We start from the raw sequence: 21,872 nt of genomic DNA, 5'->3' as shown, positions 1-21,872 counted from the left end.
TAGCCGCCAGATGATCGCATCCTACATCAAATAAATAGGGACGCAGGCCCCTTTCGTCAAGTGCACTTTGCTCAGTGCTGTGAGTAGCCGCCAGATGATCGCATCCTTCATCAAATAAATAAGGACTCAGGCGTGTTTAGTCAAGTGAACTTTGCTCAGTGCTGTGAGTAGCCGCCAGATGATCGCATCCTACATCAAATAGATAGGCACTCAGGCCTGTTTTGTCATGTGAACTTTGCTCAGTGCTGTTAGTAGCCGCCAGGTGATGGCGTCCTACATAAAATAAATGGGGATGCAGGCACGTTTCGTCAAGTGATCTTTTCTCAGTGCTGGCTGTGAGTAGCCGCCAGATGATCGCATCTTACATCAAATAAATAGGGACTCAAGCCCGTTTCTTCAAGTGAATTTTGCTCAGTGTTGTGAGTAGCTGCCAGATTATCGCATCCTTCATCAAATAAATAAGGACTCAGGCGTGTTTAGTCAAGTGAACTTTGCTCAGTGCTGTGAGTAGCCGCCAGATGATCGTATCCTACATCAAATAAATAGGGACTCGGGCCTGTTTCGTCAAGTGAACTTTGCTCAGTGCGGTTAGTAGCCGCCAGATGATGGCGTCCTACTTAAAATAAATGGGGACGCAGGCATGTTTAGTCAAGTGAACTTTGCTCAGTGCTGTGAGTAGCCGCCAGATGATCGCATCCTACATCAAATAAATAGGGAGTCAGGCCTGTTTCTTCAAGTGAACTTTGCTCAGTGCTGTGAGTAGCTCCTAGATGATCGCATCCTACATCAAATAAATAGGGAGTCAGGCCTGTTTCGTCAAGTGAACTTTGCTCAGTGCTGTAAGTAGCCGCCAGATGATCGCATCCTACATCAAATAGATAGGCACTCAGGCCTGTTTCGTCAAGTGAACTTTGCTCAGTGCTGTTAGTAGCCGCCAGATAATGGCGTCCTACATAAAATAAATGGGGACGCAGGCATGTTTCGTCAAGTGATCTTTGCTTAGTGCTGGCTGTGAATAGCCGCCAGATGATCGCATCTTACATCAAATAAATAGGGACGCAGGCCCGTTTCGTCAAGTGAATTTTGCTCAGTGCTGTGAGTAGCCGCCAGATGATCGCATCCTACATCAAATAAATAGGGACTCAGGCGTGTTTAGTCAAGTGAACTTTGCTCAGTGCTGTGAGTAGCCGCCAGATGATCGCATCCTACATCAAATAAATAGGGACTCAGGCCTGTTTCGTCAAGAGCACTTTGCTGAGTGCTGTGAGTAGCCGCCAGATGATCGCATCCTACATCAAATAAATAGGGAATTAGGCGTGTTTAGTCAAGTGAACTTTGCTCAGTACTGTGAGTAGCCGCCAGATGATGGTGTTCTACATAAAATAAATGGGGACGCAGGCATGTTTCGTCAAACGATCTTTGCTCATTGCTGTGAGTAGCTCCTAGATGATCGTATCCTACATCAAAAAAATAGGGACTCAGGCGTGTTTAGTCAAGTGAACTTTGCTCAGTGTTGTGAGTAGCCGCCAGATTATCGCATCCTACATCAAATAGATAGGCACTCTTGCCTGTTTCGTCAAGTGAACTTTGCTCAGTGCTGTGAGTAGCCGCCAGATGATCGCATCCTACATCAAATAAATAGGGACTCAGGCGTGTTTAGTCAAGTGAACTTTGCTCAGTGCTGTGAGTAGCCGCCAGATGATCGCATCCTAAATTAAATAAATAGGGAGTCAGGCCTGTTTCGTCAAGTGAACTTTGCTCAGTGCTGTGAGTAGCCGCCAGATGATCGCATCCTACAGCAAATAAATAAGGACTTAGGCGTGTTTAGTAAAGTGAACTTTGCTCAGTGCTGTGAGTAGCCGCCAGATGATCGCATCCTACATCAAATAATAGGGACTCAGGCGTGTTTATTCAAGTGAACTTTGCTCAGTGCTGTGAGTAGTTGCCAGATGATCGCATCCTACATCAAATAGATAGGCACTCTTGCCTGTTTCGTTAAGTGAACTTTGCTCAGTGCTGTTAGTAGCCGCCAGATGATGGCATCCTACATAAAATAAATGGGGACGCAGGCATGTTTCGTCAAGTGATCTTTGCTCAGTGCTGGCTGTGAGTAGCCGCCAGATGATCGCATCTTACATCAAATAAATAGGGACGCAGGCCCGTTTGTCAAGTGAATTTTGCTCAGTGCTGTGAGTAGCCGCCAGATGATCGCATCCTACAGCAAATAAATAAGGACTTAGGCGTGTTTAGTAAAGTGAACTTTGCTCAGTGCTGTGAGTAGCCGCCAGATGATCGCATCCTACATCAAATAAATAGGGACTCAGGCCTGTTTCGTGAAGTGCACTTTGCTGAGTGCTGTGAGTAGCCGCCAGATGATCGCATCCTACATCAAATAAATAGGGACTTAGGCGTGGTTAGTCAAGTGAACTTTGCTCAGTGCTGTGAGTAGCCGCCAGATGATGGCGTTCTACATAAAATAAATGGGGACGCAGGCATGTTTCGTCAAGCGATCTTTGCTCAGTGCTTGGAGTAGCTGCCAGATGTTCGCATCCTACACAAATATATAGGGACTCAGGCGTGTTTAGTCAAGTGAACTTTGCTCAGTGCTGTGAGTAGCCGCCAGATGATCGCATCCTACATCAAATTAATAGGGACGCAGGCCCCTTTCGTCAAGTGCACTTTGCTCAGTGCTGTGAGTAGCCGCCAGATGATCGCATCCTACATCAAATAAATAGGGACTCAGGCGTGTTTAGTCAAGTGAACTTTGCTCAGTGCTGTGAGTAGCCACCAGATGATCGCATCCTACATCAAATAAATAGGGAGTCAGGCCTGTTTCGTCAAGTGAACTTTGCTCAGTGCTGTGAGTAGCCCCTAGATGATTGCATCCTACATCAAATAAATAGGGACTCAGGCGTGTTTAGTCAAGTGAACTTTGCTCAGTGCTGTGAGTAGCTGCCAGATGATCGCATCCTACATCAAATAAATAGGGACTCAGGCGTGTTTAGTAAAGTGAACTTTGCTCAGTGCTGTGAGTAGCCGCCAGATGATCGCATCCTACATCAAATAAATAGGGACTTAGGCGTGTTTAGTCAAGTGAACTTTGCTCAGTGCTGTGAGTAGCCGCCAGATGATGGCGTTCTACATAAAATAAATGGGGACGCAGGCATGTTTCGTCAAGCGATCTTTGCTCAGTGCTTGGAGTTGCTGCCAGATGATCGCATCCTACATCAAATAAATAGGGACGCAGTGCTTGTTTCGTCATGTGCACTTTGCTCAGTGCTGTGAGTAGCCGCCAGATGATCACATCCTACACAAATATATAGGGACTCAGGCGTGTTTAGTCAAGTGAACTTTGCTCAGTGCTGTGAGTAGCCGCCAGATGATCGCATCCTACATCAAATAGATAGGCACTCTTGCCTGTTTCGTCAAGTGAACTTTGCTCAGTGCTGTGAGTAGCCGCCAGATGATCGCATCCTACATCAAATAAATAGGGACTCAGGCGTGTTTAGTCAAGTGAACTTTGCTCAGTGCTGTGAGTAGCCGCCAGATGATCGCATCCTACATTAAATAAATAGGGAGTCAGGCCTGTTTCGTCAAGTGAACTTTGCTCATTGCTGTGAGTAGCTCCTAGATGATCGTATCCTACATCAAATAATAGGGACTCAGGCGTGTTTATTCAAGTGAACTTTGCTCAGTGCTGTGAGTAGTTGCCAGATGATCGCATCCTACATCAAATAGATAGGCACTCTTGCCTGTTTCGTTAAGTGAACTTTGCTCAGTGCTGTTAGTAGCCGCCAGATGATGGCATCCTACATAAAATAAATGGGGACGCAGGCATGTTTCGTCAAGTGATCTTTGCTCAGTGCTGGCTGTGAGTAGCCGCCAGATGATCGCATCTTACATCAAATAAATAGGGACGCAGGCCCGTTTCGTCAAGTGAATTTTGCTCAGTGCTGTGAGTAGCCGCCAGATGATCGCATCCTACATCAAATAAATAGGGACTTAGGCGTGTTTAGTAAAGTGAACTTTGCTCAGTGCTGTGAGTAGCCGCCAGATGATCGCATCCTACATCAAATAAATAGGGACTCAGGCCTTTTTCGTGAAGTGCACTTTGCTCAGTGCTGTGAGTAGCCGCCAGATGATCACATCCTACACAAATATATAGGCACTCAGGCGTGTTTAGTCAAGTGAACTTTGCTCAGTGCTGTGAGTAGCCGCCAGATGATCGCAACCTACATCAAATAGATAGGGACGCAGGCCCCTTTCGTCAAGTGCACTTTGCTCAGTGCTGTGAGTAGCCGCCAGATGATCGCATCCTACATCAAATAAATAGGGACTCAGGCCTGTTTCGTGAAGTGCACTTTGCTGAGTGCTGTGAGTAGCCGCCAGATGATCGCATCCTACATCAAATAAATAGGGACTTAGGCGTGCTTAGTCAAGTGAACTTTTCTCAGTGCTGTGAGTAGCCGCCAGATGCTGGCGTTTTACATAAAATAAATGGGGACGCAGGCATGTTTCGTCAAGCGATCTTTGCTCAGTGCTTGGATTAGCTGCCAGATGATCGCATCCTACATCAAATAAATAGGGACGCAGTGCTTGTTTCGTCATGTGCACTTTGCTCAGTGCTGTGAGTAGCCGCCAGATGATCACATCCTACACAAATATATAGGGACTCAGGCGTGTTTAGTCAAGTGAACTTTGCTCAGTGCTGTGAGTAGCCGCCAGATGATCGCATCCTACATCAAATAGATAGGCACTCTTGCCTGTTTCGTCAAGTGAACTTTGCTCAGTGCTGTGAGTAGCCGCCAGATGATCGCATCCTACATCAAATAAATAGGGACTCAGGCGTGTTTAGTCAAGTGAACTTTGCTCAGTGCTGTGAGTAGCCGCCAGATGATCGCATCCTACATCAAATAAATAGGGAGTCAGGCCTGTTTCGTCAAGTGAACTTTGCTCAGTGCTGTGAGTAGCCCCTAGATGATCGCATCCTACATCAAATAAATAGGGACTCAGGCGTGTTTAGTCAAGTGAACTTTGCTCAGTGCTGTGAGTAGCTGCCAGATGATCGCATCCTACATCAAATAAATAGGGACTCAGGCGTGTTTAGTAAAGTGAACTTTGCTCAGTGCTGTGAGTAGCCGCCAGATGATCGCATCCTACATCAAATAAATAGGGACTCAGGCCTGTTTCGTGAAGTGCACTTTGCTGAGTGCTGTGAGTAGCCGCCAGATGATCGCATCCTACATCAAATAAATAGGGACTTAGGCGTGTTTAGTCAAGTGAACTTTGCTCAGTGCTGTGAGTAGCCGCCAGATGATGGCGTTCTACATAAAATAAATGGGGACGCAGGCATGTTTCGGCAAGCGATCTTTGCTCAGTGCGTGGAGTAGCTGCCAGATGATCGCATCCTACATCAAATAAATAGGGACGCAGTGCTTGTTTCGTCATGTGCACTTTGCTCAGTGCTGTGAGGAGCCGCCAGATGATCGCATCCTACATCAAATAAATAGGGACTCAGGCGTGTTTAGTCAAGTGAACTTGGCTCAGTGCTGTGAGTAGCCGCCAGATGATCGCATCCTACATCAAATAAACAGGGAGTCAGGCCTATTTCGTCAAGTGAACTTTGCTCAGTGCTGTTAGTAGCTGCCAGACGATCTACATCAAATAGATAGGCACTCAGGCCTGTTTCGTCAAGTGAACTTTGCTCAGTGCTGTTAGTAGCCGCCAGATGATGGCGTCCTACATAAAATAAATGGGGACGCAGGCATGTTTCGTCAAGTGATCTTTGCTCAGTGCTGGCTGTGAGTAGCCGCCAGATGATCGCATCTTACATCAAATAAATAGGGACGCAGGCCCGTTTCGTGAAGTGAATTTTGCTCATTGCTGTGAGTAGCCGCCAGATGATCGCATCCTACATCAAATAAATAGGGACTCAGGCGCGTTTAGTAAAGTGAACTTTGCTCAGTGCTGTGAGTAGCCGCCAGATGATCGCATCCTACATCAAGTAAATAGGGACTCAGGCCTGTTTCGTGAAGTGCACTTTGCTGAGTGCTGTGAGTAGCCGCCAGATGATCGCATCCTACATCAAATAGATAGGCACTCTTGCCTGTTTCGTCAAGTGAACTTTGCTCAGTGCTGTGAGTAGCCGCCAGATGATCGCATCCTACATCAAATAAATAGGGACTCAGGCGTGTTTAGTCAAGTGAACTTTGCTCAGTGCTGTGAGTAGCCGCCAGATGATCGCATCCTACATCAAATAAATAGGGAGTCAGGCCTGTTTCGTCAAGTGAACTTTGCTCAGTGCTGTGAGTAGCCCCTAGATGATCGCATCCTACATCAAATAAATAGGGACTTAGGCGTGTTTAGTCAAGTGAACTTTGCTCAGTGCTGTGAGTAGCCGCCAGGTGATGGCGTTCTACATAAAATAAATGGGGACGCAGGCATGTTTCGGCAAGCGATCTTTGCTCAGTGCTTGGAGTAGCTGCCAGATGATCGCATCCTACATCAAATAAATAGGGACGCAGTGCTTGTTTCGTCATGTGCACTTTGCTCAGTGCTGTGAGTAGCCGCCAGATGATCACATCCTACACAAATATATAGGGACTCAGGCGTGTTTAGTCAAGTGAACTTGGCTCAGTGCTGTGAGTAGCCGCCAGATGATCGCATCCTACATCAAATAAATAGGGACGCAGGCCCCTTTCGTCAAGTGCACTTTGCTCAGTGCTGTGAGTAGCCGCCAGATGATCGCATCCTACATCAAATAAATAGGGACTCAGGCGTGTTTAGTCAAGTGAACTTTGCTCAGTGCTGTGAGTAGCCGCCAGATGATCGCATCCTACATCAAATAAATAGGGAGTCAGGCCTGTTTCGTCAAGTGAACTTTGCTCAGTGCTGTGAGTAGCCCCTAGATGATCGCATCCTACATCAAATAAATAGGGACTTAGGCGTGTTTAGTCAAGTGAACTTTGCTCAGTGCTGTGAGTAGCCGCCAGGTGATGGCGTTCTACATAAAATAAATGGGGACGCAGGCATGTTTCGGCAAGCGATCTTTGCTCAGTGCTTGGAGTAGCTGCCAGATGATCGCATCCTACATCAAATAAATAGGGACGCAGTGCTTGTTTCGTCATGTGCACTTTGCTCAGTGCTGTGAGTAGCCGCCAGATGATCACATCCTACACAAATATATAGGGACTCAGGCGTGTTTAGTCAAGTGAACTTGGCTCAGTGCTGTGAGTAGCCGCCAGATGATCGCATCCTACATCAAATAAATAGGGACGCAGGCCCCTTTCGTCAAGTGCACTTTGCTCAGTGCTGTGAGTTGCCGCCAGATGATCGCATCCTACATCAAATAAATAGGGACTCAGGCGTGTTCAGTCAAGTGAACTTTGCTCAGTGCTGTGAGTAGCCGCCAGATGATCGCATCCTACATTAAATAAATAGGGAGTCAGGCCTGTTTCGTCAAGTGAACTTTGCTCATTGCTGTGAGTAGCTCCTAGATGATCGTATCCTACATCAAATAATAGGGACTCAGGCGTGTTTATTCAAGTGAACTTTGCTCAGTGCTGTGAGTAGTTGCCAGATGATCGCATCCTACATCAAATAGATAGGCACTCTTGCCTGTTTCGTTAAGTGAACTTTGCTCAGTGCTGTTAGTAGCCGCCAGATGATGGCATCCTACATAAAATAAATGGGGACGCAGGCATGTTTCGTCAAGTGATCTTTGCTCAGTGCTGGCTGTGAGTAGCCGCCAGATGATCGCATCTTACATCAAATAAATAGGGACGCAGGCCCGTTTCGTCAAGTGAATTTTGCTCAGTGCTGTGAGTAGCCGCCAGATGATCGCATCCTACATCAAATAAATAGGGACTTAGGCGTGTTTAGTAAAGTGAACTTTGCTCAGTGCTGTGAGTAGCCGCCAGATGATCGCATCCTACATCAAATAAATAGGGACTCAGGCCTCTTTCGTGAAGTGCACTTTGCTAAGTGCTGTGAGTAGCCGCCAGATGATCACATCCTACACAAATATATAGGCACTCAGGCGTGTTTAGTCAAGTGAACTTTGCTCAGTGCTGTGAGTAGCCGCCAGATGATCGCATCCTACATCAAATAGATAGGGACGCAGGCCCCTTTCGTCAAGTGCACTTTGCTCAGAGCTGTGAGTAGCTGCCAGGTGATCGCATCCTACATCAAATAAATAGGGACTCAGGCCTGTTTCGTGAAGTGCACTTTGCTGAGTGCTGTGAGTAGCCGCCAGATGATCGCATCCTACATCAAATAAATAGGGACTTAGGCGTGCTTAGTCAAGTGAACTTTGCTCAGTGCTGTGAGTAGCCGCCAGATGATGGCGTTCTACATAAAATAAATGGGGACGCAGGCATGTTTCGTCAAGCGATCTTTGCTCAGTGCTTGGATTAGCTGCCAGATGATCGCATCCTACATCAAATAAATAGGGACGCAGTGCTTGTTTCGTCATGTGCACTTTGCTCAGTGCTGTGAGTAGCCGCCAGATGATCACATCCTACACAAATATATAGGGACTCAGGCGTGTTTAGTCAAGTGAACTTTGCTCAGTGCTGTGAGTAGCCGCCAGATGATCGCATCCTACATCAAATAGATAGGCACTCTTGCCTGTTTCGTCAAGTGAACTTTGCTCAGTGCTGTGAGTAGCCGCCAGATGATCGCATCCTACATCAAATAAATAGGGACTCAGGCGTGTTTAGTCAAGTGAACTTTGCTCAGTGCTGTGAGTAGCCGCCAGATGATCGCATCCTACATCAAATAAATAGGGAGTCAGGCCTGTTTCGTCAAGTGAACTTTGCTCAGTGCTGTGAGTAGCCCCTAGATGATCGCATCCTACATCAAATAAATAGGGACTCAGGCGTGTTTAGTCAAGTGAACTTTGCTCAGTGCTGTGAGTAGCTGCCAGATGATCGCATCCTACATCAAATAAATAGGGACTCAGGCGTGTTTAGTAAAGTGAACTTTGCTCAGTGCTGTGAGTAGCCGCCAGATGATCGCATCCTACATCAAATAAATAGGGACTCAGGCCTGTTTCGTGAAGTGCACTTTGCTGAGTGCTGTGAGTAGCCGCCAGATGATCGCATCCTACATCAAATAAATAGGGACTTAGGCGTGTTTAGTCAAGTGAACTTTGCTCAGTGCTGTGAGTAGCCGCCAGATGATGGCGTTCTACATAAAATAAATGGGGACGCAGGCATGTTTCGGCAAGCGATCTTTGCTCAGTGCTTGGAGTAGCTGCCAGATGATCGCATCCTACATCAAATAAATAGGGACGCAGTGCTTGTTTCGTCATGTGCACTTTGCTCAGTGCTGTGAGGAGCCGCCAGATGATCGCATCCTACATCAAATAAATAGGGACTCAGGCGTGTTTAGTCAAGTGAACTTGGCTCAGTGCTGTGAGTAGCCGCCAGATGATCGCATCCTACATCAAATAAACAGGGAGTCAGGCCTATTTCGTCAAGTGAACTTTGCTCAGTGCTGTTAGTAGCTGCCAGACGATCTACATCAAATAGATAGGCACTCAGGCCTGTTTCGTCAAGTGAACTTTGCTCAGTGCTGTTAGTAGCCGCCAGATGATGGCGTCCTACATAAAATAAATGGGGACGCAGGCATGTTTCGTCAAGTGATCTTTGCTCAGTGCTGGCTGTGAGTAGCCGCCAGATGATCGCATCTTACATCAAATAAATAGGGACGCAGGCCCGTTTCGTGAAGTGAATTTTGCTCAGTGCTGTGAGTAGCCGCCAGATGATCGCATCCTACATCAAATAAATAGGGACTCAGGCGCGTTTAGTAAAGTGAACTTTGCTCAGTGCTGTGAGTAGCCGCCAGATGATCGCATCCTACATCAAGTAAATAGGGACTCAGGCCTGTTTCGTGAAGTGCACTTTGCTGAGTGCTGTGAGTAGCCGCCAGATGATCGCATCCTACATCAAATAGATAGGCACTCTTGCCTGTTTCGTCAAGTGAACTTTGCTCAGTGCTGTGAGTAGCCGCCAGATGATCGCATCCTACATCAAATAAATAGGGACTCAGGCGTGTTTAGTCAAGTGAACTTTGCTCAGTGCTGTGAGTAGCCGCCAGATGATCGCATCCTACATCAAATAAATAGGGAGTCAGGCCTGTTTCGTCAAGTGAACTTTGCTCAGTGCTGTGAGTAGCCCCTAGATGATCGCATCCTACATCAAATAAATAGGGACTTAGGCGTGTTTAGTCAAGTGAACTTTGCTCAGTGCTGTGAGTAGCCGCCAGGTGATGGCGTTCTACATAAAATAAATGGGGACGCAGGCATGTTTCGGCAAGCGATCTTTGCTCAGTGCTTGGAGTAGCTGCCAGATGATCGCAACCTACATCAAATAAATAGGGACGCAGTGCTTGTTTCGTCATGTGCACTTTGCTCAGTGCTGTGAGTAGCCGCCAGATGATCACATCCTACACAAATATATAGGGACTCAGGCGTGTTTAGTCAAGTGAACTTTGCTCAGTGCTGTGAGTAGCCGCCAGATGATCGCATCCTACATCAAATAAATAGGGACTCAGGCGTGTTTAGTCAAGTGAACTTTGCTCAGTGCTGTGAGTAGCCGCCAGATGATCGCATCCTACATTAAATAAATAGGGAGTCAGGCCTGTTTCGTCAAGTGAACTTTGCTCATTGCTGTGAGTAGCTCCTAGATGATCGTATCCTACATCAAATAATAGGGACTCAGGCGTGTTTATTCAAGTGAACTTTGCTCAGTGCTGTGAGTAGTTGCCAGATGATCGCATCCTACATCAAATAGATAGGCACTCTTGCCTGTTTCGTTAAGTGAACTTTGCTCAGTGCTGTTAGTAGCCGCCAGATGATGGCATACTACATAAAATAAATGGGGACGCAGGCATGTTTCGTCAAGTGATCTTTGCTCAGTGCTGGCTGTGAGTAGCCGCCAGATGATCGCATCTTACATCAAATAAATAGGGACGCAGGCCCGTTTCGTCAAGTGAATTTTGCTCAGTGCTGTGAGTAGCCGCCAGATGATCGCATCCTACATCAAATAAATAGGGACTTAGGCGTGTTTAGTAAAGTGAACTTTGCTCAGTGCTGTGAGTAGCCGCCAGATGATCGCATCCTACATCAAATAAATAGGGACTCAGGCCTGTTTCGTGAAGTGCACTTTGCTCAGTGCTGTGAGTAGCCGCCAGATGATCGCATCCTACATCAAATAAATAGGGACTCAGGCCTGTTTCGTGAAGTGCACTTTGCTGAGTGCTGTGAGTAGCCGCCAGATGATCGCATCCTACATCAAATAAATAGGGACTTAGGCGTGCTTAGTCAAGTGAACTTTGCTCAGTGCTGTGAGTAGCCGCCAGATGATGGCGTTCTACATAAAATAAATGGGGACGCAGGCATGTTTCGTCAAGCGATCTTTGCTCAGTGCTTGGATTAGCTGCCAGATGATCGCATCCTACATCAAATAAATAGGGACGCAGTGCTTGTTTCGTCATGTGCACTTTGCTCAGTGCTGTGAGTAGCCGCCAGATGATCACATCCTACACAAATATATAGGGACTCAGGCGTGTTTAGTCAAGTGAACTTTGCTCAGTGCTGTGAGTAGCCGCCAGATGATCGCATCCTACATCAAATAGATAGGCACTCTTGCCTGTTTCGTCAAGTGAACTTTGCTCAGTGCTGTGAGTAGCCGCCAGATGATCGCATCCTACATCAAATAAATAGGGACTCAGGCGTGTTTAGTCAAGTGAACTTTGCTGAGTGCTGTGAGTAGCCGACAGATGATCGCATCCTACATCAAATAAATAGGGAGTCAGGCCTGTTTCGTCAAGTGAACTTTGCTCAGTGCTGTGAGTAGCCCCTAGATGATCGCATCCTACATCAAATAAATAGGGACTCAGGCGTGTTTAGTCAAGTGAACTTTGCTCAGTGCTGTGAGTAGCTGCCAGATGATCGCATCCTACATCAAATAAATAGGGACTCAGGCGTGTTTAGTAAAGTGAACTTTGCTCAGTGCTGTGAGTAGCCGCCAGATGATCGCATCCTACATCAAATAAATAGGGACTCAGGCCTGTTTCGTGAAGTGCACTTTGCTGAGTGCTGTGAGTAGCCGCCAGATGATCGCATCCTACATCAAATAAATAGGGACGCAGGCATGTTTCGGCAAGCGATCTTTGCTCAGTGCTTGGAGTAGCTGCCAGATGATCGCATCCTACATCAAATAAATAGGGACGCAGTGCTTGTTTCGTCATGTGCACTTTGCTCAGTGCTGTGAGGAGCCGCCAGATGATCGCATCCTACATCAAATAAATAGGCACTCAGGCGTGTTTAGTCAAGTGAACTTGGCTCAGTGCTGTGAGTAGCCGCCAGATGATCGCATCCTACATCAAATAAACAGGGAGTCAGGCCTATTTCGTCAAGTGAACTTTGCTCAGTGCTGTTAGTAGCCGCCAGACGATCTACATCAAATAGATAGGCACTCAGGACTGTTTCGTCAAGTGAACTTTGCTCAGTGCTGTTAGTAGCCGCCAGATGATGGCGTCCTACATAAAATAAATGGGGACGCAGGCATGTTTCGTCAAGTGATCTTTGCTCAGTGCTGGCTGTGAGTAGCCGCCAGATGATCGCATCTTACATCAAATAAATAGGGACGCAGGCCCGTTTCGTGAAGTGAATTTTGCTCAGTGCTGTGAGTAGCCGCCAGATGATCGCATCCTACATCAAATAAATAGGGACTCAGGCGCGTTTAGTAAAGTGAACTTTGCTCAGTGCTGTGAGTAGCCGCCAGATGATCGCATCCTACATCAAGTAAATAGGGACTCAGGCCTGTTTCGTGAAGTGCACTTTGCTGAGTGCTGTGAGTAGCCGCCAGATGATCGCATCCTACATCAAATAAATAGGGACTTAGGCGTGTTTAGTCAAGTGAACTTTGCTCAGTGCTGTGAGTAGCCGCCAGGTGATGGCGTTCTACATAAAATAAATGGGGACGCAGGCATGTTTCGGCAAGCGATCTTTGCTCAGTGCTTGGAGTAGCTGCCAGATGATCGCATCCTACATCAAATAAATAGGGACGCAGTGCTTGTTTCGTCATGTGCACTTTGCTCAGTGCTGTGAGTAGCCGCCAGATGATCACATCCTACACAAATATATAGGGACTCAGGCGTGTTTAGTCAAGTGAACTTGGCTCAGTGCTGTGAGTAGCCGCCAGATGATCGCATCCTACATCAAATAAATAGGGACGCAGGCCCCTTTCGTCCAGTGCACTTTGCTCAGTGCTGTGAGTAGCCGCCAGATGATCGCATCCTACATCAAATAAATAGGGACTCAGGCGTGTTTAGTCAAGTGAACTTTGCTCAGTGCTGTGAGTAGCCGCCAGATGATCGCATCCTACATCAAATAAATAGGGAGTCAGGCCTGTTTCGTCAAGTGAACTTTGCTCAGTGCTGTGAGTAGCCCCTAGATGATCGCATCCTTCATCAAATAAATAAGGACTCAGGCGTGTTTAGTCAAGTGAACTTTGCTCAGTGCTGTGAGTAGCCGCCAGATGATCGCATCCTACATCAAATAGATAGGCACTCAGGCCTGTTTTGTCATGTGAACTTTGCTCAGTGCTGTTAGTAGCCGCCAGATGATGGCGTCCTACATAAAATAAATGGGGATGCAGGCACGTTTCGTCAAGTGATCTTTTCTCAGTGCTGGCTGTGAGTAGCCGCCAGATGATCGCATCTTACATCAAATAAATAGGGACTCAAGCCCGTTTCTTCAAGTGAATTTTGCTCAGTGTTGTGAGTAGCTGCCAGATTATCGCATCCTAAATCAAATAAATAGGGACTCAGGCGTGTTTAGTCAAGTGAACTTTGCTCAGTGCTGTTAGTAGCCGCCAGACGATCGCATCCTACATCAAATAAATAGGGACTCAGGCCTGTTTCGTCAAGTGCACTTTGCTGAGTGCTGTGAGTAGCCGCCAGATGATCTCATCCTACATCAAATAAATAGGCACTGAGGCGTGTTTAGTCAAGTGAACTTTGCTCAGTGCTGTGAGTAGCTGCCAGGTGATCGCATCCTACATCAAATAGATAGGGACTCGGGCCTGTTTCGTCAAGTGAACTTTGCTCAGTGCGGTTAGTAGCCGCCAGATGATGGCGTCCTACTTAAAATAAATGGGGACGCAGGCATGTTTAGTCAAGTGAACTTTGCTCAGTGCTGTGAGTAGCCGCCAGATGATCGCCACCTACATCAAATAAATAGGGAGTCAGGCCTGTTTCGTCAAGTGAACTTTGCTCAGTGCTGTGAGTAGCTCCTAGATGATCGCATCCTACATCAAATAAATAGAGAGTCAGGCCTGTTTCGTCAAGTGAACTTTGCTCAGTGCTGTAAGTAGCCGCCAGATGATCGCATCCTACATCAAATAGATAGGCACTCAGGCCTGTTTCGTCAAGTGAAGTTTGCTCAGTGCTGTTAGTAGCCGCCAGATAATGGCGTCCTACATAAAATAAATGGGGACGCAGGCATGTTTCGTCAAGTGCACTTTGCTGAGTGCTGTGAGTAGCCGGGAGATGATCTCATCCTACATCAAATAAATAGGCACTGAGGCGTGTTTAGTCAAGTGAACTTTGCTCAGTGCTGTGAGTAGCTGCCAGGTGATCGCATCCTACATCAAATAGATAGGGACTCGGGCCTGTTTCGTCAAGTGAACTTTGCTCAGTGCGGTTAGTAGCCGCCAGATGATGGCGTCCTACTTAAAATAAATGGGGACGCAGGCATGTTTAGTCAAGTGAACTTTGCTCAGTGCTGTGAGTAGCCGCCAGATGATCGCATCCTACATCAAATAAATAGGGAGTCAGGCCTGTTTCGTCAAGTGAATTTTGCTCAGTGCTGTGAGTAGCCGCCAGATGATCGCATCCTACATCAAATAAATAGGGACTCAGGGGTGTTTAGTCAAGTGAAATTTGCTCAGTGCTGTGAGTAGCCGCCAGATGATCGCATCCTACATCAAATAAATAGGGACTCAGGCCTGTTTCGTCAAGAGCACTTTGCTGAGTGCTGTGAGTAGCCGCCAGATGATCGCATCCTACATCAAATAAATAGGGAATTAGGCGTGTTTAGTCAAGTGAACTTTGCTCAGTACTGTGAGTAGCCGCCAGATGATGGTGTTCTACATAAAATAAATGGGGACGCAGGCATGTTTCGTCAAATGATCTTTGCTCATTGCTGTGAGTAGCTCCTAGATGATCGTATCCTACATCAAAAAATAGGGACTCAGGCGTGTTTAGTCAAGTGAACTTTGCTCAGTGCTGTGAGTAGCCGCCAGATGATCGCATCCTACATCAAATAGATAGGCACTCTTGCCTGTTTCGTCAAGTGAACTTTGCTCAGTGCTGTGAGTAGCCGCCAGATGATCGCATCCTACATCAAATAAATAGGGACTCAGGCGTGTTTAGTCAAGTGAACTTTGCTCAGTGCTGTGAGTAGCCGCCAGATGATCGCATCCTACATTAAATAAATAGGGAGCCAGGCCTGTTTCGTCAAGTGAACTTTGCTCATTGCTGTGAGTAGCTCCTAGATGATCGTATCCTACATCAAATAATAGGGACTCAGGCGTGTTTATTCAAGTGAACTTTGCTCAGTGCTGTGAGTAGTTGCCAGATGATCGCATCCTACATCAAATAGATAGGCACTCTTGACTGTTTCGTTAAGTGAACTTTGCTCAGTGCTGTTAGTAGCCGCCAGATGATGGCATCCTACATAAAATAAATGGGGACGCAGGCATGTTTCGTCAAGTGATCTTTGCTCAGTGCTGGCTGTGAGTAGCCGCCAGATGATCGCATCTTACATCAAATAAATAGGGACGCAGGCCCGTTTCGTAAAGTGAATTTTGCTCAGTGCTGTGAGTAGCCGCCAGATGATCGCATCCTACATCAAATAAATAGGGACTCAGGCCTGTTTCGTGAAGTGCACTTTGCTGAGTGCTGTGAGTAGCCGCCAGATGATCGCATCCTACATCAAATAAATAGGGACTTAGGCGTGCTTAGTCAAGTGAACTTTGCTCAGTGCTGTGAGTAGCCGCCAGATGATGGCGTTCTACATAAAATAAATGGGGACGCAGGCATGTTTCGTCAAGCGATCTTTGCTCAGTGCTTGGAGTAGCTGCCAGATGTTCGCATCCTACATCAAATAAATAGGGACGCAGTGCTTGTTTCGTCATGTGCACTTTGCTCAGTGCTGTGAGTAGCCGCCAGATGATCACATCCTACACAAATATATAGGGACTCAGGCGTGTTTAGTGAAGTGAACTTTGCTCAGTGCTGTGAGTAGCCGCCAGATGATCGCATCCTACATCAAATTAATAGGGACGCAGGCCCGTTTCGTCAAGTGCACTTTGCTCAGTGCTGTGAGTAGCCGCCAGATGATCGCATCCTACATCAAATAAATAGGGACTCAGGCGTGTTTAGTCAAGTGAACTTTGCTCAGTGCTGTGAGTAGCTGCCAGATGATCGCATCCTACATCAAATAAATAGGGACTCAGGCGTGTTTAGTAAAGTGAACTTTGCTCAGTGCTGTGAGTAGCCGCCAGATGATCGCATCCTACATCAAATAAATAGGGACTTAGGCGTGTTTAGTCAAGTGAACTTTGCTCAGTGCTGTGAGTAGCCGCCAGATGATGGCGTTCAACATAAAATAAATGGGGACGCAGGCATGTTTCGTCAAGCGATCTTTGCTCAGTGCTTGGAGTAGCTGCCAGATGATCGCATCCTACATCAAATAAATAGGGACGCAGTGCTTGTTTCGTCATGTGCACTTTGCTCAGTGCTGTGAGTAGCCGCCAGATGATCACATCCTACACAAATATATAGGGACTCAGGCGTGTTTAGTGAAGTGAACTTTGCTCAGTGCTGTGAGTAGCCGCCAGATGATCGCATCCTACATCAAATTAATAGGGACGCAGGCCCGTTTCGTCAAGTGCACTTTGCTCAGTGCTGTGAGTAGCCGCCAGATGATCGCATCCTACATCAAATAAATAGGGACTCAGGCGTGTTTCGTCAAGTGCACTTTGCTCAGTGCTGTGAGTAGCCGCCAGATGATCGCATCCTACATCAAATAAATAGGGACTCAGGCCTGTTTCGTGAAGTGCACTTTGCTGAGTGCTGTGAGTAGCCGCCAGATGATCGCATCCTACATCAAATAAATAGGGACTTAGGCGTGCTTAGTCAAGTTAACTTTGCTCAGTGCTGTGAGTAGCCGCCAGATGATGGCGTTCTACATAAAATAAATGGGGACGCAGGCATGTTTCGTCAAGCGATCTTTTCTCAGTGCTTGGAGTAGCTGCCAGATGATCGCATCCTACATCAAATAAATAGGGACGCAGTGCTTGTTTCGTCATGTGCACTTTGCTCAGTGCTGTGAGTAGCCGCCAGATGATCACGTCCTACACAAATATATAGGGACTCAGGCGTGTTTAGTCAAGTGAACTTTGCTCAGTGCTGTGAGTAGCCGCCAGATGATCGCATCCTACATCAAATAAATAGGGACTCAGGCGTGTTTAGTCAAGTGAACTTTGCTCAGTGCTGTGAGTAGCTGCCAGATGATCGCATCCTACATCAAATAAATAGGGACTCAGGCGTGTTTAGTAAAGTGAACTTTGCTCAGTGCTGTGAGTAGCCGCCAGATGATCGCATCCTACATCAAATAAATAGGGACTTAGGCGTGTTTAGTCAAGTGAACTTTGCTCAGTGCTGTGAGTAGCCGCCAGATGATGGCGTTCAACATAAAATAAATGGGGACGCAGGCATGTTTCGTCAAGCGATCTTTGCTCAGTGCTTGGAGTAGCTGCCAGATGATCGCATCCTACATCGAATAAATAGGGACGCAGTGCTTGTTTCGTCATGTGCACTTTGCTCAGTGCTGTGAGTAGCCGCCAGATGATCGCATCCTACATCAAATAAATAGGGACTTAGGCGTGTTTAGTAAAGTGAACTTTGCTCAGTGCTGTGAGTAGCCGCCAGATGATCGCATCCTACATCAAATAAATAGGGACTCAGGCCTGTTTCGTGAAGTGCACTTTGCTCAGTGCTGTGAGTAGCCGCCAGATGATCACATCCTACACAAATATATAGGGACTCAGGCGTGTTTAGTCAAGTGAACTTTGCTCAGTGCTGTGAGTAGCCGCCAGATGATCGCATCCTACATCAAATAGATAGGGACGCAGGCCCCTTTCGTCAAGTGCACTTTGCTCAGTGCTGTGAGTAGCCGCCAGATGATCGCATCCTACATCAAATAAATAGGGACTCAGGCCTGTTTCGTCAAGTGAACTTTGCTCATTGCTGTGAGTAGCTCCTAGATGATCGTATCCTACATCAAATAATAGGGACTCAGGCGTGTTTATTCAAGTGAACTTTGCTCAGTGCTGTGAGTAGTTGCCAGATGATCGCATCCTACATCAAATAGATAGGCACTCTTGCCTGTTTCGTTAAGTGAACTTTGCTCAGTGCTGTTAGTAGCCGCCAGATGATGGCATCCTACATAAAATAAATGGGGACGCAGGCATGTTTCGTCAAGTCATCTTTGCTCAGTGCTGGCTGTGAGTAGCCGCCAGATGATCGCATCTTACATCAAATAAATAGGGACGCAAGCCCGTTTCGTCAAGTGAATTTTGCTCAGTGCTGTGAGTAGCCGCCAGATGATCGCATCCTACATCAAATAAATAGGGACTTAGGCGTGTTTAGTAAAGTGAACTTTGCTCAGTGCTGTGAGTAGCCGCCAGATGATCGCATCCTACATCAAATAAATAGGGACTCAGGCCTGTTTCGTGAAGTGCACTTTGCTCAGTGCTGTGAGTAGCCGCCAGATGATCACAGCCTACACAAATATATAGGCACTCAGGCGTGTTTAGTCAAGTGAACTTTGCTCAGTGCTGTGAGTAGCCGCCAGATGATCGCATCCTACATCAAATAGATAGGGACGCAGGCCCCTTTCGTCAAGTGCACTTTGCTCAGTGCTGTGAGTAGCCGCCAGATGATCGCATCCTACATCAAATAAATAGGGACTCAGGCCTGTTTCGTGAAGTGCACTTTGCTGAGTGCTGTGAGTAGCCGCCAGATGATCGCATCCTACATCAAATAAATAGGGACTTAGGCGTGCTTAGTCAAGTGAACTTTGCTCAGTGCTGTGAGTAGCCGCCAGATGATGGCGTTCTACATAAAATAAATGGGGACGCAGGCATGTTTCGTCAAGCGATCTTTGCTCAGTGCTTGGATTAGCTGCCAGATGATCGCATCCTACATCAAATAAATAGGGACGCAGTGCTTGTTTCGTCATGTGCACTTTGCTCAGTGCTGTGAGTAGCCGCCAGATGATCACATCCTACACAAATATATAGGGACTCAGGCGTGTTTAGTCAAGTGAACTTTGCTCAGTGCTGTGAGTAGCCGCCAGATGATCGCATCCTACATCAAATAGATAGGCACTCTTGCCTGTTTCGTCAAGTGAACTTTGCTCAGTGCTGTGAGTAGCCGCCAGATGATCGCATCCTACATCAAATAAATAGGGACTCAGGCGTGTTTAGTCAAGTGAACTTTGCTCAGTGCTGTGAGTAGCCGCCAGATGATCGCATCCTACATCAAATAAATAGGGAGTCAGCCCTGTTTCGTCAAGTGAACTTTGCTCAGTGCTGTGAGTAGCCCCTAGATGATCGCATCCTACATCAAATAAATAGGGACTCAGGCGTGTTTAGTCAAGTGAACTTTGCTCAGTGCTGTGAGTAGCTGCCAGATGATCGCATCCTACATCAAATAAATAGGGACTCAGGCGTGTTTAGTAAAGTGAACTTTGCTCAGTGCTGTGAGTAGCCGCCAGATGATCGCATCCTACATCAAATAAATAGGGACTCAGGCCTGTTTCGTGAAGTGCACTTTGCTGAGTGCTGTGAGTAGCCGCCAGATGATCGCATCCTACATCAAATAAATAGGGACTTAGGCGTGTTTAGTCAAGTGAACTTTGCTCAGTGCTGTGAGTAGCCGCCAGATGATGGCGTTCTACATAAAATAAATGGGGACGCAGGCATGTTTCGGCAAGCGATCTTTGCTCAGTGCTTGGAGTAGCTGCCAGATGATCGCATCCTACATCAAATAAATAGGGACGCAGTGCTTGTTTCGTCATGTGCACTTTGCTCAGTGCTGTGAGGAGCCGCCAGATGATCGCATCCTACATCAAATAAATAGGCACTCAGGCGTGTTTAGTCAAGTGAACTTGGCTCAGTGCTGTGAGTAGCCGCCAGATGATCGCATCCTACATCAAATAAACAGGGAGTCAGGCCTATTTCGTCAAGTGAACTTTGCTCAGTGCTGTTAGTAGCCGCCAGACGATCTACATCAAATAGATAGGCACTCAGGACTGTTTCGTCAAGTGAACTTTGCTCAGTGCTGTTAGTAGCCGCCAGATGATGGCGTCCTACATAAAATAAATGGGGACGCAGGCATGTTTCGTCAAGTGATCTTTGCTCAGTGCTGGCTGTGAGTAGCCGCCAGATGATCGCATCTTACATCAAATAAATAGGGACGCAGGCCCGTTTCGTGAAGTGAATTTTGCTCAGTGCTGTGAGTAGCCGCCAGATGATCGCATCCTACATCAAATAAATAGGGACTCAGGCGCGTTTAGTAAAGTGAACTTTGCTCAGTGCTGTGAGTAGCCGCCAGATGATCGCATCCTACATCAAGTAAATAGGGACTCAGGCCTGTTTCGTGAAGTGCACTTTGCTGAGTGCTGTGAGTAGCCGCCAGATGATCGCATCCTACATCAAATAAAAAGGAACTTAGGCGTGTTTAGTCAAGTGAACTTTGCTCAGTGCTGTGAGTAGCCGCCAGGTGATGGCGTTCTACATAAAATAAATGGGGACGCAGGCATGTTTCGGCAAGCGATCTTTGCTCAGTGCTTGGAGTAGCTGCCAGATGATCGCATCCTACATCAAATAAATAGGGACGCAGTGCTTGTTTCGTCATGTGCACTTTGCTCAGTGCTGTGAGTAGCCGCCAGATGATCACATCCTGCACAAATATATAGGGACTCAGGCGTGTTTAGTCAAGTGAACTTGGCTCAGTGCTGTGAGTAGCCGCCAGATGATCGCATCCTACATCAAATAAATAGGGACGCAGGCCCCTTTCGTCCAGTGCACTTTGCTCAGTGCTGTGAGTAGCCGCCAGATGATCGCATCCTACATCAAATAAATAGGGACTCAGGCGTGTTTAGTCAAGTGAACTTTGCTCAGTGCTGTGAGTAGCCGCCAGATGATCGCATCCTACATCAAATAAATAGGGAGTCAGGCCTGTTTCGTCAAGTGAACTTTGCTCAGTGCTGTGAGTAGCCCCTAGATGATCGCATCCTTCATCAAATAAATAAGGACTCAGGCGTGTTTAGTCAAGTGAACTTTGCTCAGTGCTGTGAGTAGCCGCCAGATGATCGCATCCTACATCAAATAGATAGGCACTCAGGCCTGTTTTGTCATGTGAACTTTGCTCAGTGCTGTTAGTAGCCGCCAGATGATGGCGTCCTACATAAAATAAATGGGGATGCAGGCACGTTTCGTCAAGTGATCTTTTCTCAGTGCTGGCTGTGAGTAGCCGCCAGATGATCGCATCTTACATCAAATAAATAGGGACTCAAGCCCGTTTCTTCAAGTGAATTTTGCTCAGTGTTGTGAGTAGCTGCCAGATTATCGCATCCTAAATCAAATAAATAGGGACTCAGGCGTGTTTAGTCAAGTGAACTTTGCTCGGTGCTGTTAGTAGCCGCCAGACGATCGCATCCTACCTCAAATAAATAGGGACTCAGGCCTGTTTCGTCAAGTGCACTTTGCTGAGTGCTGTGAGTAGCCGCC

The sequence above is a fragment of the Haemaphysalis longicornis genome, unplaced genomic scaffold (genome assembly GCF_048455015.1).
Source record: "Haemaphysalis longicornis isolate Haplotype H1 unplaced genomic scaffold, Haemaphysalis longicornis Haplotype H1 scaffold_10, whole genome shotgun sequence".
In the NCBI taxonomy this organism is placed as follows: domain Eukaryota; kingdom Metazoa; phylum Arthropoda; class Arachnida; order Ixodida; family Ixodidae; genus Haemaphysalis; species Haemaphysalis longicornis.
Note: the sequence above shows the minus strand (reverse complement) of the source record.